This window comes from Artemia franciscana, chromosome 7, assembly GCF_032884065.1.
Source record: "Artemia franciscana chromosome 7, ASM3288406v1, whole genome shotgun sequence".
Classification (NCBI taxonomy): Eukaryota; Metazoa; Arthropoda; class Branchiopoda; order Anostraca; family Artemiidae; genus Artemia; species Artemia franciscana.
Genome location: NC_088869.1, coordinates 1,036,126 through 1,052,886, shown reverse-complemented (window position 1 = coordinate 1,052,886; position 16,761 = coordinate 1,036,126). Strand labels below are relative to the sequence as shown.

The following is a 16,761-nucleotide window of genomic DNA, read 5'->3' as shown; positions in this document are numbered from 1 at the left end:
TACCAAACCATCTTCTAGACAACACTATAGTGTTTTTTTGTGGATGGTGAAGTCCTCCCTTTGAACGAGTGGCAGACAGTCTGGTTTTATATTATCAATTTTTCCCTTCTTTTTTTTTGATTGTATTAAAGCTTATTCCAATAGGCAATGCATAGAACACCACCTAAAAAAATCCCCCCTGACCCTACCCCAAGTACCACTGAAAACATTCAACCCCTTGGCTGGTCAAGTCAACTTTCTCAAAGCTCACATGAGGGGTCATTGAATAATACAATGGTGGAAGTCGGGGCGTATGTCACAATACAGGATGAGACTGAAAATGAATTTCAGGAGGTCCTATCAAGAAACTCAAAAAAAAGGAAAAAGATTTCACCAATCAAAAATAATACCCCTTCCCATAATCCAACATTCCCCTCACAAAACCTTGGAATTTACTTAAAAATCACTCCAGATACCCCCTTTGAGATAAAAAAGGTAGCTCTTTTGAGGGTTGCAATCTTTAAAATGTTAAAATCAATGTTTTCATTAAACATTAACCGTGATGGATCTCTGCTAATAGCCCTTCAAGATTCTAAATCAGCAGACATATTACAGAATTCAAAATCTCTTCTTAACATACCAATAAAATCTGTTCTCTGGTCCCCAAACCAAAACCCAACTAAAATAGTAGTGTATAACATCCCTCCAGAAATTCCTATTCAGGATCTAAAAGAAGGACTCTCTGACAGAACTGGTAACCCAATCCCAGTAGCTGATGTAACCCAATTGGGTAAACCAGATGCCAATGGCCAAAAGTTAAGCAAGTCTTTCTTATTCACACTAAGAGAAGAAAATAATAACCTGGATCAGATATTCCTATTTGGACAAAGGAAACCCCACAAGCCCTACAAGCCAAAACCTATCCAATGCCAAAAATGTCTAAGACTAGGACACACAAAAAACACATGCAGTGAAACATTACATGAATGCAATTCTTGTAAAAACTCCCACCCCACTGGAATGATAAATTGTAAAAACAATCAGCCAAAATGTATCAACTGCAATGGTCCCCACGATTCTACTAATAAAACTTTATGCCCTGTATATAAAAAACGAGCACTAACACTCCAAATAGCAACAGAAAAAAACATACCTTACCCTTTTGCAGCAATGGAAGCAAATGCAGCTCAATCACACCTGACCAAAAACTTTATGAAACCACCCAACCCTCTCACCCACAGACCAACCATTCTACCAAAAGCATCAAGCACCCCCAATAAGACTCCTTCCTCAAAGCAACCAAGCTCACATTCCTATAAGAGAGGTTCACCCTGGACAAACCTTCCAGCCTCTACAAGTAATGATAGAATATCAGAATGGCCACCTCTCCCGAGTAGAAATGAATCAGAAGTATTAACGGGTATTAATCAAATTATCAACAAAAAGCCAGATGAATATCCAAATGAATTAACACCTAACATGTGCCTATTTATACTAAATTCTAATGCAGTACAGTCAATGAACCTAAAACAACCACAAAAAGCAAAAATAATAAGCGAATTGGCAAAGTTGTACCTACCCAATCACATGCATATCCAAGCAAAAAAAGATCTTGCTCTGCTCCTAGAAAAGCTAAAGATTGATACACAGCAAAATGAAAATTAAAACAACAAAGCAGCATATTTCAATACTTCAGTGGAATGTAAGATCACTTTCAGAAAATAAGTTAAATGAACTTTTATCTTTTATGAATAAAAATTCCATTGATATTGCTTGCCTTCAAGAAACCCATTTGACTAATAACCAACAAACAAAGTTTCCAGGATATACTATCCTGAGAAAGGATAGGTCTTCTCAGAGAAAAGGAGGTGGCGTAGCTATAATTTTAAATAATAATATTAAATTTTGCGGTATTAATTTCCCAGATTTTTCAAATGATGTTGATGTTATTGGCATCAATGTTTGGATAAATAATACAAAAACATACATATTAAGTCTTTATAACCCCAATGGCCAGACTACAGATGCCATGGATTTTTTCACTTATATTACTAATTCTAATATGCTAAAAAACATAATCATCTGCGGGGATTTTAATGCCCACAGTCTTCTGTGGGGGGATAAGCCAGCAAATAAAGCTGGTAAGCTCATTGAAAGATTGATTTCAAATAATGCCGATTTAGCAATTGCTACCCCTCCTAATCTAAATACATATTTTAACCCCAAAAGTGGTAAATTTTCAACTATTGACCTACAAATTGTTTCAATAAATATACTAAATAAAATTTATATTAAGAAAATTGAAAATCTATGCACTGACCATTTTGCAATAGTATCCTCTTTAAATGAACCAGCCAACATTCTCCCACATATCCCTAAATATGTCAACACCAAAGCAAATTGGACCATGTTTAGAAATAAGCTTAATGAAGAAGTCCTAAGTTTAACCCAGAAATCTCATACCTCAGTTGTAACTGCTGACACGTGTGCTGAAGCTATGACATCAATATTAACAAATGCAGCTAATCAAGCTATCCCCAGAACTTCACCTAGGAAAACCATCCCTAAACACACCCCTAAAGCATGGTGGACAAAAGATTGCCAAATTATGTGGAGAATAAAAAATGCAACTAGGAGAGCATACCTAAGAAAACCATCCCCTGACACATATTTAAGTAAATTACAAGCAGAGGCTAACCTCAAGAGAACAATAACTAATGCCAAATATAATTATTGGAATAATTTTGCAAATAATCTTTCCAGAGAAACATCTGAGCCAAGAATACATAGACTTATAAGCAAAATCTGTGGGAAAAAAACATCCTCCAACCCTCTTATGTATGAACTAATACATGAGAATTCCCACTATGATAACGACACTGATAAGGCAAAATTATTTGCCTCCCTTTTCTCAAAGAAGCTAACATCAAAAAACCAAAATATCACCACACAAATCATGACAAATCCTATTTACCAGCCCCGACCAGGTTCAGAATATATAAACCATCCCTTCTCGATACATGAATTGAATAATGCAATTCAGCATATCAAGGCCAATGCTACAAGTAGCTATGATAATATACACCCTATATGGATAAAGAATCTTTCCCCTTTGTACAAACAGGAGCTCCTAAATTGCTATAACCATGCATGGGCTACATCCACATTCCCTAATATCTGGAAATGTTCATCTCTTATACCAATTTTAAAGAAAAATAAACCTAAACATGACCCTCAGTCATATAGACCCATAATGATTACCCCAGTGCTGGGAAAATTAATGGAGAAAATGATTTACCATCGGCTGCTTTGGTTTGTTGAGAAGAATAATCTGATACCTCATACTCAAACTGGCTTCAGGAAACACCACTCATCAACAGATGCTTTCATAGTGTTAACAAATGCAATAAATGAATCCCTATCAAAAATAATGTCTTAACTGCTGCATTCCTAGATTTTGAAGGAGCTTATGATAATGTTGACCACCAGATTCTATTAGTTAAACTTACAAACCTTGGACTACCCCCCAAACTTGTATCCTTCATAAAATCCTTTATAGAAAACCGAAGTTTCATTGTTTGTGTAGGTTCAGCCTCTTCACCCAAAACTCCAATAACCAAAGGCCTTCCACAGGGTGCAGTCCTGAGCTGCCTCCTATTTTCACTTTTTCTGTGGGACATGAACCTCCCACATACCAATCTACAGTACGCTGACGATCTGGTATTATGGGCAACTGGCAATACCTTCGAGATTACGCATTCAAAGTTGCAAAATGCACTTTTCCAATTTGAAAAGTTCTCCCAAAAGTCCATTTTACCTACTGCACCCACAAAGTCAAAAATTATCCAATTCCACCATAAGCGAAATCATTATGATGCTAGGCTAACATTAAATGGAATACTTATCCCAGAGGACAATCAAATTAATTACCTAGGGCTCATACTTGACCAAAAACTAAATTTCCACCTCCACATCACAAATACAATAAAAAAGTGCTATAGAAAAACAAGAATAATTAAAAGGCTACTAGCCACACCTTGGGGCTGTAATGAGAAAACACTAATCCAATTTTATAAATCATATATAAGGCCCCATATTGATTATGGCCTCATAGTGTATGGTGCTTGTGCTAAGACCCACATGCAAAAAATCGAAACGACACAAAATGATATAATTCGTCTTATATTTGGTCTTAGGAAACCAACAAAAACTAAGTTTCTGCTTACTGAGAGTGGACTATCACCAATAAATGAAAGAAGAAGATCTCTACTAATTAAGTACCTTACAAAAATTGAAGCCAATGATTCTCATACCCTGCATAACTGGTTAAGAAATCCATCTATGTTTAGAGGCGTTGCAAATGAATATGCAAATATCCAGAAGAAGTTCCCAGTGCCAGTAAAATCTATTGCACCCACATTCCCCCAAACCCCCCCTTGGAGTTGGTCAACCCCCATAATAAAGACTGACTTCTCAAAGTGGACCAAAGAACTTACCCCCATTTCTTTTATTCAGAAAAAATTTGCCGAACTAAATAATGTTGCTTATAAAAATTATTTCCAAATTTTTGTAGATGGGTCCAAAATGAATGAGAAAGTGGCAAGCGGAGCTTTCTTCCCAACCCATAATATCGCTTTAGGAGAGAGATTACAAGATAATTCATCTGTAATGTCTGCCGAGCTAAACGCCATAATCATGGCACTAGATTTCCTCATGGTTAATGAATATATGAAAGTTAATATTAAAAATATTATAATATATTCTGATTCTTTGTCAAGCCTAGAGCTTCTTTCGTCAGCTTCTCAAAATAAGATGGATATTGACACATTTCTTTGTCTTAGGATTATTGATATTTTTGCTACAAAAGGTATTTTAACTCATATACAGTATATTCCAAGCCACTCAGGTATAATAGGTAACCATAAGGCAGATGAAATAGCCAAAAATGCTTTAAATATTGACCAGCCAAGTGGGAGACCAATCCCCATTAGAGATATTTACCGCTGGAGATTTACAGAGGTACTGATAATTAATAAGAATCCTACCCCATCACCTTTCCCAAGTAAGCACCTTTCCAAGATTTATCATAGGATTCGGTCAGGTTCAAATGGGCTAAATTTTCAGGCATTTTCATATCAGATTCCTAATTCAAGTGGCGAAGTTCCCTCGTCCCCCCTTTGCAGGTCATGTAATCTTAAGAATGAAACAATAGATCACTGCCTATTTGAATGTAATATGCTGACGTCTGCACAGTATACCCTGCGACGTAAAATGTTAGAATGCTTCAAACACCACAAAATTCCACCAACAGCCAAGAGTCTTGCTGACCATACTCTCCCGCAGAGCACAGAGATCAATATATACTCTCTTATAATTCAACTGCTGGTATCAAAAGATATACTTCAAGAAATCTGAGCAGATACAAATCATACAAGACAAACCAGCTCCATAGCTCTGTCGATCTCACAGAGTGAGCCAAAAGGAAAAGGGCTAAATAGTATCAACTGAAAAGCCCGTCTGCTGAATAAGAAGAAGAAGATCAAATCAAGTTAGTCAAATCAAGCAGGAGGTTGCCAAATATTCCAGATAATACTTTTTATGGGGTATAATTTACCCCTGGTTAGTGTTCTTGAGATTCCGCCAAAATTTAGTACAATACCTGTTACTAAACTTTGCTGTAGATATCTGGTTCTCAGTGCTTCATTAATCTGGGGCAGCCAAACTGTAGAAGAAGAGTTGGAAGAAGAACTTCCCCTCAATTGAGTGGGTTGATGGTCTTGGTCATGTAGCATCTAGTAATGGAAATTCGACATTTGTGTCCTGTCTATCTGATAAATTCTATCATGAAATGGATAACGAGTGAACAAGGCATTGTGGTGACCAGGATCCTATATTGTTTGATCTTGTAATTTTGAGCAATTTAGATTTCCTCATCAGAAATGAATTTGTTCCTCCAGCTGGCAACAGCAATGACTCAGTCATCCTTTCTATGTTATCCTTGAATAGTTGTCTACAACCTAATCTTTGTCCTCAAACTTTTATTGACTGTCAAGCAATACAGAAGAAATTAGCCTCAATAAATTGGTCAGAATCAATAATTTCTGATATCAACACACCATGGACAAATGTTAAGGAAGCCCTCCTATCAATCAGGACAAAGCACTCCTCTGCCATCAACCAAAACCAGTCAAAACACTTCCATTCCTCACAAAGGATGCAAAGAAAATCATGAACAGGAGACCCAGAGGCAGGAAAAGTTAAAAACAAAGAAAACACTGGAAAATTATCAGAGGTATGCAAAAACTCAAAACCTTGTCTCCAGTGAAGCTACAAAACTGAAGTCTGATCAAGGGAAACCCCAAATCCTTCTGGAGATATGTTTCTACTAAAAATCTGAATCAGCACAACATTCCTGACCTACAACATAACAACATAATCCACTGATTGCCAGTAGATAAGGCTAATGTGTTGGATACCAAGTTTGGCTCTGCTTTCATGATCCAATCTTGCCCAACTATTCCTGCAGCACCGTCAGATTCACTATGTGATCCAATGCCAGAATTGTCAATTACAGAAGAAATGGTCTTAACTAGCCTTTCTATTAACAAATCCAAAGGATCAAATGGGATACAGCCAAGGCTCTCAGTTCTCCAATGTGTATACTCTTCCAGCTGTCCCTACAAAATGGAGAACTACTGTCAGATTGGAAAACATCCTATGTCATACTAATCCACAAAAATGATGCCAAAGATCATGCAGAAAATTACTGTCCCATCAGAATCACTTCTGTAGTTGTACAGGTGCTCAAGAGATTTGTCAACAGTGCTCTATTTCAGCACTTTAAAGCTAACAACATTCTCACTTTCACCCTACATGGCTTCACAATCCATTGGTACTGACCTAATACAAACATATGAGTATGTCAAATCATTATTGGATAAGCATTTTTCCTGTTGACATAACGCTCCTGGACCTCTCTTTGATAGGGTTTGTCATTGAAATCCTTATCACAGAACTAAAATCAGCAGTTGTTGATGATGTTATCACCTAGTAGATACAGAGTGTCCTTCCAGAAAGAACACAAGTTGTAAATGTTCACCTTCTCTCCCTACCAAAGACAAACATGAGGACTCTCCTCATGTCTTGAACAAAGCTGTTCAAATCCACCATTAACACCAAGGTCTGATTTTTTCAGCCAGCAAGTGGTGAATAATTGGACCAACTAAGCCAAGAGACAATCTCTGCAACCTTGCCTGAGGAATTCAAAACAAGGCTCAACAAGAAATAGGAGGCCAAACCATGAAGATTCCAGTGGGAAAACCCCTCCCAGGCCTAACTAACATAACCCTCTTGGAAGGTGATATGGCTTGTCATACCCAACCATCTTGCACACACTCAATCTGAAGTTGCTGTTGTGTAGTGGTGCCAACTCTAGATTACTGGAGAATGGTTCTTGAACCATAACCTACCATGTGACTACTGTTACAGAGTGGGCTTACATTGCATCTCTCCAGCACGCTCTAGTCCTGATGGTTTGTTGCTTGACCTTAACACAGAAACTGGATGTATTGCAACTAATTTGCTAGGAAATGTGAATTAAGGTAGTAACTGGATGCAAAAATAACATGTATTTTCTAGCATTTTGGTCATTATATTTTTTACACATGTGATAGATCTCAATGGCCACAAAAATATACAAACAGGCTGCATACAGCCTGCAGGTTGGCCATTACCGCTCACGCATACACTGCCTTAAAGGAAAGGCTAAATAATGTCTTTATCTTCTTTGTGCTCATACATTTAGATTGCTCAAGTGCAGGGGCTCTTTCAAACACAAACCCTTGCAAAACATCCATATTCTTCCAATTGTAAATAGTACCTCCCTATTTTCTGCCCCATTGATTGTCATCAGCCTCCCCCAATTCTTAAGTGGTAATATAGTATATGTGCATGGAACTCTTTTAAATATAGAAACTCACAGAATGGCGAAATTCTTTCATTTGCTTATTTTCTTAGTTTTAGACCAACTCTCAAAAATTAATTATGTGGGTTGAGATAGGCATTATTCTAACTTTTTAGGTAGTTCAAAAATCTGATTTTTAACCTTAAAATACATTTTTTTAAATAAATAGTTACAGTAATCTATATATATAAAAATAAGTTGTCTGTGTGTTGAGTGACGTCATGTTTGTGTGTCGACTGACGTCATGTTTCTTGACTGATGAAGCGCCCCCAACACCTAGTAGGGAATATAAATGATGACTGGAACACTCAAAGAGAAAACGACTGGGACACAAGGAATGTTTGATTAGCAATCACCATCAACAAAGCACCAGGACACAAATGACGACCAGGACACAGGGAATATAAATGACGACCAGGAAACTCAAAGAGAAATTACAGACCGGGACACAAGTACACAAATGATGACCAGGACAAAAATGGCAACTGGGACACTGGGAATATAAATGACAACTGTGACACTCAAAGAGAAATTACAGACTGGGACACAAATGACAACTGGGACACAGGGAAATAACAACAACAGGGACGCCAGGGGTACAGGGGGATATATAAATGACAACGGGGACACAGGGAATGTTCAATTAGCAATCACCATCAACAAAGCTCAAGGGCAATCATTAGAATAATGAGGTATAGATCTGAATACAGATTGTTTTTCCCATGGACAATTATATGTTGCATGTTCAAGAGTCGGTAAACCTGACAATCTATTTATATGCACAGACAATGGGACAGCCAAGAATGTTGTATATTTGCAAGTTTTATGTAGTTAAATATATATATATATATATATATATATATATATATATATATATATATATATATATATACATATATATATATATATATATATATATATATATATATACATATATATATATATATATATATATATATATATATATATATATATATATATATATATATATATCTATCTATATTCACAGGTGGGACACAGGGACACAACTACAATGGCTGTTCCCATGGACAATTATATGTTGCATGTTCAAGAGTCGGTAAACCTGACAATCTATTTATATGCACAGACAATGGGACAGCCAAGAATGTTGTATATTTGCAAGTTTTATGTAGTTAAATATATATATATATATATATATATATATATATATATATATATATATATACATATATATATATATATATATATATATATATATACATATATATATATATATATATATATATATATATACATATATATATATATATATATATATATATATATCTATCTATATTCACAGGTGGGACACAGGGACACAACTACAATGGCGTGTAACAACTTACGCGCGCGGGGGGCTTGGGGGGGGGGGGCTTGGGGGGGGGGGGGGGGGCGCAAAGCGCCACCACCAAATAGGTGTTGGGGTGGCACAAAGCGCCACCCCAACAGCTAGTATATAATAAGAAGATGTTTGTCTAAGACATCTCTTTGAATAAGAGATGTTTGTTTAGGTTTTACTTAATTATTTATTAGAACTTCTGATTGTTGTAGGATTCATTTATTCATATACAGTAGTATCTGTTATCTATAACCTATGTTTGATGTGATTATTCGTTATATTTTTTGTTTATTGTTGGTTTCATTTATTCTAGAGTGGTAATCCTTCAGGACAAGGGCTAGAGTCCTCTTGTAGCTATTCCTTTGGCTCAAGGAGAAAGTTAAGCATATATTTCTTTTCAACTTGTTGATGTTTATGAGATACAAATTTTATTCAAAATATTTGTCTGATAGTTGGTGCTGTCAGTATTAGGGATATTACCCTAACATTGGTCTAAAATTCATTAAGGCTATTTGATACTTTAAGGATCATTCTATATTGTCCATTAAAAGCTTTTCTAGTTTGTGTGGCCAAACTATTCATAACTGTTGGGCAGTCTTGCCATAACTTGTATAGTTTTGATAAGAAATTCAAATAAATGACAGAAAACTAGAAGCTGGCACTCATTTTCCTGAAAATCTTAGAGGATTTAACATTTAACTTCTCCCAGTTTGTGCCAGAGACAGAGATGTTTAGGTTTAATGAAACTTACATCATTATAAACTTTTTTATTGAATAAAGCAGAATTTTCGTTTTGAAGTTTAGGAAAGGACAGTTCCTAAAAGCATTCAGGTGTGGGGATGAATTAATGGCATATAAATTGATCTGTAACCAAGACATCATCCTAAGCATATTTCAGATGGACAGTTTTTCAAGAACAAGAGGGCACCCCCTGAAACTTGCTAATACTAGGCTTTGAAACAAATTTTTTCTAACCATGTGATTGGCCTATGGAATTCCCTTAGTCAGAATACAGTCATGTCTCCTAGTACTGATGCCTTCAAGTCAGCTGTTAACACAGATTATTGTAGAAAGTCATGGTGCAGAGTTTGGGATGTGCCCTATGAGCTGAGTCGCCATCAGCAGGACCTATATCTACAGGATTTGTCCTTATTCCTGGAAATGGGTAAAATTCTAGTTTAGCTACTTTTTGCTATCTCAGAAAGGGGTTGGGTTAGGAAAATGAAACTTTCAGTTACAAATCTAGGGCCAAAATATACTCTGGGAAGGTAAAACCTTCTTTTTTGTAAAATTCTAGTTTAGTGACTTTTGGCTATCTTGGAAAGGGGTTAGGTTAGGAAAATGAAACTTTTGGGGATTTCTATAGGCTAAAGTATATCCCAGGAAGGTATTTTGAAGTACCCATCTCCACTCCTTCTCCCTCTAGAAGGCTCTGAAATTTGCCTACATGACAGATATTGAAATTTTGGACCTACACTAGAGTACACACTACACTACCTAGACTACAGGACCTATTGAAATTTTGAAAAAACAACACTTTACCTTAATTTTCAGTTACCAGTTGCTTTTTCTCTGCCTTTAGTTCTGAAAATACAATTCCTTTTATTTGAATAAAATTCTGATCTATATCAGTTTTTTTTCAAAATTTAGGAAATGTATTTGCATATCTTTAAATTACCTTAAATTACAGCTTGGAGTGATATAAGGATTGAGCAAGTTGTGAAGCTGAAAACAATTTTGTTGTCCTTCATTCAAGCAGAAGATCTATTTTGCAAGGTTTCACTTTTATAACAAACATATTTTTAAAGGTCATCAAATCTCAGGACCCTCTAGAGGGAGTAGAGGTAGGTACTTCAAAATACCTTCCCATGACATACTTTAGCATTTAGACCCATCCTTGACAGTTTTGGTAAAATTCTAGTTAATTGACTTCTTGCTATCTCAGAAAGGGTTTAGGGTAGGAAAATGAAACTTTCAGGGATGAGTCTACAGGCTAAAGTATGTCCTGGGAAGGTATTTTGAAGTACCCATCTCTGCTCCTTCTCCCTCTAGAGGGCCATGAAATTTGCCTACATGACAGGTCTATACCTATTGAAATTTTGACAAAACAACATTTTACCTTAATTTTCAGTTACTAGTTGCTTTTTCTCTGCCTTTAGTTCTGAAAATACAATTCCTGTTATTTGAGTAGAATTTTGAGCCATATCAAGGTTTTTTTTTTCAAAATTTAGGAAATGTATTTGCATATCTTTAAAACCTTATAAAATGGGATTGAGCAAAGTTATGAAGCTGAAAACGATTTTGTTGTACTATAATTAAAACAGAAGATCTATTTTGCAAGGTTTCACTTTTATAACTTACATATTTTTAAAGGTAATCAAAGGTTGGGGCCCTCTAGAGGGAGAAAGAGTGGAGGTAGGTACTTCAAAATATCTTCCCAGGACATGCTATAGCCTGTAGACCCATCCCTGAAAGTTTCATTTTCCTAACCTAAACCCTTTCCAAAATAGCAAGAAGTCAATTAACTAGAATTTTACCAAAGTTTCATTTTCCTAGCCTAGCCCCTTTCTGAGATAGCCAAAAGTTACTAAACTAGAATTTTACCCAATGTTGTTTTTTTTTTTTTTTAACTTAAAAAATTAATTTGCAGAACTTTGAAACCTCCTATATTGGGATTGAGCAAACTTGTGAAGCTGAAAGCAGTTGTGTTGTACTTCATTTAAGCAGAAGATGTATTTTATGAGGTTTTACTTTTATAACACAGATTTTTAAATGTCATCAAAGGTCACTGCCCTCTTGAGAGAGAAGGAGAGGAGGTAGGTATGTCCACATAATTTCTCAGGGCATACTTATGTCTGTAAATTCATCCCTGATAATTTCAGTTTCCTAATCTTACTCCTTTCCATGATAGCAAAAAGCAGCTAAACTAGGCAATTGTGCCTGAGGCAACAATGAGAATTCAGGCAACTGTGGTTTCACTTACCCTGGCAATTATGATTTAAGATAATTTAAAGTAACTCTAAAAGTAAGCTATGAATTCTAAAATTGGTAATTTTTTTTAACAATTCTATTATATGTTCCCTTCTCAACAGCTTCTATTCTAGGCTCTTATCAACACTTTTTTTCATAATAGATGTCCAAGATTAAGCACTGGTCAAGTCTTGGGAGATCTTGAAAGAGCAAAATGGTAGCTTGATAAGATCTTCATAGGGTATATTTCAGCTGCTAGATGCAGTAAAATTCTAGTTAATTGACTTCTTGCTATATTGGAAAGGGTTTAGGTTAGGAAAATGAAACTTTCAGGGATGGGTCTACAGGCTAAAGTGTGTCCTGGGAAGGTATTTTAAAGTACCCACCTCCACCCCTTCTCCCTCTAGAGGGCCCTGAAATTTGCCTACATGACAGGTCTATACCTATTGAAATTTTGACAAAACAACATTTTACCTTAATTTTCAGTTACTAGTTGCTTTCTCTGCTAATAGTTCTGAAAAAACAATTCTTGGTATTTGAGTAGAATTTTGAGCCATATAAATGTTTTTTTTCAAAATTTAATAAATGTATTTGTATATCTTTAAAACCTTATAAAATGGAATTGAGCAAAGTTATGAAGCTGAAAACAATTTTGTTGTACTTCAATTAATCAGAAGATCTATTTTACAGGTTTTTACTTTTATAACACATATATTTTTAAAGGTCATCAAAGGTCAGGGCCCTCTAAAGGGAGAAGGAGTGGAGGTAGATGCTTCAAAATACCTTCCTGGGACATACTTCAGTCTATAGTTTCATCCCTGAAAGTTTCATTTTCCTAACCTAAACCCTTTCTGAGATAACAAGAAGTCAATTAACTAGAATTTTACCTTCATTCCTGATAGCTTTATTCACCCAACTCAGACACTTTTCAAAATAAAAGAAGCCCCTTAATGAGTACTTAGCCTATTAAGGCTAGGCAATACCTATTGACAAAGTGTAGGATAGTCTAGATAGACATTGATTAACCTGTCATTTTGATCTGCTAGGGAAGTTTTGCATTTGAAATAAATATTTGACTAGTTTTGACAAGCGAAAGACAGCATAGGTCCAGTCAATAAAAAGATGATTAGCATAAGCCACAGATTGATCTGCCAGGTTGACAACCAATAGCCTAAAGCCTGACATCAGATGGTATAGCATTTAGGTACTTTTTTCCAAACAACATATATATGTTCTGAAGTGCAAATTGTGAAAGTTGACTTTCTTCACTCACCATAAGTGAATCAATCTAGTTTTAAGTTTGGTACATAAATTCGATCAAAAGCAAAACAAGGTTTTTCCTCTTTTCTTTAAGAACGTGCTTAATTTGTGCTATTTTCTGTCAAACATTCCAAGATGGCGTTTGGACTAAATAGCTTTTTTGCACCACAATAACTTATATATAAAAAAAAATGATGGTAACGAGTACAAATGAGCCTAAATACGGAAAGTATGGACAATAAAGAATTAACTAATCGCTATTTATTTTTAATAATAGTATTTTAATAAACAGTGTCAACTTTGACAAAATTTCACTTTTCACAACAACGTAGCGTATTTTTCTACTTTTTAGAGTTTGATATATTTTTTTTTTAATTACCTAATTCCCAATTTTATAAGAAAGAGTCTATTTCTTTGTTTTCACTCCCACTATATAAATTTACTATTCGGTCGATGACTGCCTCAATATTTATGTGAACGTATAAAGATGCATGTAGGTGTGTGCTTCAAACTAATTATATGAGTCAAAATACTCCTTAGAACACAAATAATTGTGTTTGTTATTTTTGTATTTGATAGGTATTAACTAGTTATTTAAATTCTCAGGGTTTCAAGCTGTGGTAGATTTCTGATTATTATTTTTTTTTTTTTTATCTTGAAATTTTCAGATATTCAATTCAAATGTTTAAATATCGATATTTCAGTTAAGCATAAAGATAAAAATTTGAAATTTGGCTCAGATTTAGCATTAAGTAAGAGAATTGCTGGGTAAAAATTTTGATTTATAGACAGCTAATCGTGGAAGTATAATTGGATTGCATGGATCATAATAGGTGTAAAAATCCTCAGCGGTATATATAGCAGTTTAAACAATTTTATGGACAAACATATGCAACCCGTATACGAAAACATTACTATATTTCGTGATTGGTTGGTATTGAGAAGGTGAGAGATTCAGACGTAATATTGTATTTGCATTTCGTTTCCATGGTGAACTCTAGTGGTGTGAATTTCCACTTTTTTAACATTTCATTAAATGTTTTTAAAAAACGATGCAATTCCATTGATTCAAATTGGGAATTCCGAGACCCATCTATACCGGCTAGATAAAAATTAAATAAACACAAAATTATTTGCCTTTTTTATAAACAATTTTTCGAAAATCTATTTTTCTTAAATGATTATCCCGATCTCTGAAGGAGTATTTCGACACATATTAAGAGTATGCTTATATGAACCTTTATTAAAATTCAGATATTTCTAAAGAGTTTTGCCTTTACTTTAATGTCTTAGGATGAACAGAGGAGGTGATATGTCATATAATGGAGAGCTTTAATTACATGAAACTGGGCAGTAAAGTGGCCATTATTTACTCACCGAAATCCAAAACAAAAATTAAAAATATATTTGTACTTTACGTACATTTACTTTCTATTATTCAAATCCCACAAAAAAACAACGATATTGTAAAAACAACCCCGCTTCGTAATAAAACAAACCCAAATTTTATGACAGCCAAAAAAGTAATGATATCAATTTCTTCGCCTCTGTGCCATACCAAGACTTGAAAACAAATTTTTGACTGTAAAAAGTAGTTTAGATGTTAAGTTTTTCAGCCCCGTGAAATGTCATTTCGAAAGCCTAAAGTTAGAATTTTAAATTTCCCCTCCTTGTTATTACAAAATGAAGATTTTCACCTCACAGTTGGCTTTTTTTGTAATACGGAGAGACTCCCTTGATAAATAAAAATTTAGTTAAATACTTTTAGGCGGTATGCGTCACCAGTAAAATCTAACAGAGACCACACAAAGTAACTGAAGCCTTGTTTCAAACTTGTTTGCAAAAAGAAACGGCCTTAACAATTAAAAAGTTATTAATAACTCAACTATTAAACACCGACTACAAAAAATAACTTTCATCCTAACCAGAGCGAGCTGTCCCAATCCCGTATCTACCACTACCTTGGGGAGGGGGTCCGCACCCCCACCTGGATCCCCACCCCCACCTGGATGAAGTGCTAACCGATCCTATCTTCTAGGCTCAGCAGTGAAATTGAACCCAATTTTTCATGATTATAACAACAAGGGCTTGCATAACTATTACTGGAAATCCTCTCGAGGCTTTCAGTTACCGACCTCTAATGTTATCATATTCTCCATTCGGAAGATCAGGAGCGCCAACCCTCAAGAGCCAACACTTTGTCAGTATCCACGCTTGCTCTTGGTTTACACAAGCCTCATTTACCACCACCGTGACCTCCCCCGCCTTTATGCTACAGCTAAAACATAATATGGATAATAACTATAATCTCAAAAATTCATTTTTACAATATGGCCCACATACCCATTAAGACTTACACACAGATAGCTAAAAGTGTTTACAGATCCTAGCTTCTAGGCTCAGCAGTCAAATTGAATGCGATTTCTTCTTGATTACAAATACAAGGATTTGCATAATAATTATTGAAATCCTCTTGGAGCTTTCAGTTACCGCTCTGTAATGTTATCAAACAGTTCGTGATAACGAACTGTAGTAAGGAGCGATCCGGCTGAACAGTAACAGAAACTCTAAAAAACGGAATTTTGATATCAATAGTTACATAAAAAGAATCGTATTTAATGCTGATTTTAAATATATAAATCTCATCAAGTTTAGTTTTACCCATCAAAAGTTACGAGCCTGTGAAAATTCGCCTTATTTTAGAAAATAGGGGGAAACACTCCTATCTACAAGAATGTGGAATTTTGTATTTTTTGCCACAAGACGGATCACGGATATGTGTTTTTTTTCCGGGGATGATCGCATCGACCGAGTGGTCCTAGGATCTCGCTAGAGAGCTCATTCTGACGGAAATTAAAAATTATAGTGCCCTTTTTAAGTGACCAAGAAATTGGAGGGCACCTAGGCCCCCTCCCAAGCTCATTTTTTCCCAAAATAACCGGGATCAAAATTTTGAGATAGCCACTTTATTCAGCAAAGTCAAAAAACCTAATACCTATGTCTTTGGGGACGACTTACTCCCCCACAGTTCCCGTGGGAGGGGCTACAAGTTACTAACTTTGACCAGTGTTTACATATAGTAATGGTCATTGGGAAATGTATAGACGTTTTCAGGTGGATTTTTCTGGTTGGGTGGGGGGGGGGAGGTGTTAAGTGGGGGGAACTTTTTATTGAGGAATTTTTCATGGGGGAAGAGAGTTTCCATGAAGGGGGCGCAGGATTTTCTAGC

The 16,761-nt window shown here is 35.5% G+C and overlaps 1 protein-coding gene across 4 annotated transcripts in view; it reads right to left on the bottom strand.

The window, feature by feature from the left end:
* Nucleotides 1–13,667, bottom strand: part of LOC136028703 (serine/threonine-protein phosphatase 2A 56 kDa regulatory subunit epsilon isoform-like) — an 85,359-nt gene extending 71,692 nt beyond the window's left edge. For all 4 annotated transcript variants that reach the window (XM_065706555.1, XM_065706557.1, XM_065706556.1 and 1 more), the window contains exon 1: nucleotides 13,546–13,667. The gene's annotated coding sequence lies outside the window, so the exon portion shown is untranslated. The remainder of the gene's footprint in view (nucleotides 1–13,545) is intronic.
* Nucleotides 13,668–16,761: the final 3,094 nt, after the last annotated feature.